This window comes from Leopardus geoffroyi, chromosome E2 (assembly GCF_018350155.1).
Source record: "Leopardus geoffroyi isolate Oge1 chromosome E2, O.geoffroyi_Oge1_pat1.0, whole genome shotgun sequence".
Taxonomy (NCBI): domain Eukaryota; kingdom Metazoa; phylum Chordata; class Mammalia; order Carnivora; family Felidae; genus Leopardus; species Leopardus geoffroyi.
The window spans coordinates 31825730-31826768 of NC_059335.1; the positions used below are offsets into that span (position 1 = coordinate 31825730).

The window sequence follows — 1039 nt, forward strand, 5'->3', positions numbered from 1 at the left end:
ATGTTCAGTTCCAGACAGGCATCACTGTTAACCTTCTGTAATGACTGCACCACGTCCCATCGTACAGATATATTTTATTTACCCAAACCCCTATTGTTGAACATGTAGGCTGTTCCCAACTATTTATAATTATAAAATGGCTCTGAGAAGTCCTTGCAGCTAACTGTACACCCGGGTTCAAGATTACAGTAGTTCCTTAAGGAAAAAATTTCTCAGAAGTCAGATTTTTGGATAAATGGGCATGCATATTTTTCTTTGAACAAACCTGAAGGTTGTTGGATGGGTATGGTTATGTATTTTCTAAAATTTGGGACTCTGGGCCATTATTTCTTCAAATATCTATTCCTTTCTCACCCCCTTCTCCTTCTGGGACTGCCTTGATGCATAGATTAGCCTGTTTAATGGCCTCTCATAAGTCCCTTTGTCTCTTATTACTTTCCTTTGTTTGTTTTGCTCCTCAAACTTAATAATTTCAAAGGACTCCTCTTCCAGTTTGCTGATTGTTCGAATCTGCTCTTACCCACTCTAGTGAATTTTTCAGTTCAGTTCTTCTATTTTTCAGCCTCAGAATTTCCTTTTGGTTCTTTTAAAATAATGTCAATCTCTTTGTTGATATGTTCATTTGGTTCATATATTGTTTTGCTGGTTTCTTTTCGTTCTCTGTGTTTTCTTTTAGCTGTTAGAGCATATTTAAGATAGGTGTTTTTTTTTTTCCATGTCAGATGGGTAATGCACCAAGATCGTAACAAAGTTTGAGGGAGACACCCGTCACACGACAGCATAAACACCCAATCATCATGCTTATGAGCTACAAAGGGATGTTTAAGATAGTTATTTATTTTTATTTTTTTTTTAATGCTTACTTATTTTTGAGAGAAACAGGGAAAGAGACAGAGCACGAGTGGAGGAGCGGCAGAGAGAGAGGGAGACACCGAATCCGAAGCAGGTTCCAGGCTCTGAGCTGTCCACACGGAGCCCCACATGGAGCTCGAACTCACAAACCGTGAGATCGTGACCCCCGCCGAAGTCTGACGCTTAA

The 1039-nt window shown here is 39.5% G+C and overlaps 1 non-coding gene across 1 annotated transcript; it reads right to left on the bottom strand.

Annotated features, from left to right (window-relative positions):
- Nucleotides 1-716: 716 nt before the first annotated feature.
- Nucleotides 717-820, bottom strand: LOC123579496. The gene has a single exon (XR_006702801.1). It is a non-coding gene; the product is annotated as a small nucleolar RNA U13 (small nucleolar RNA).
- Between the last annotated feature and the right edge of the window lie 219 nt (nucleotides 821-1039).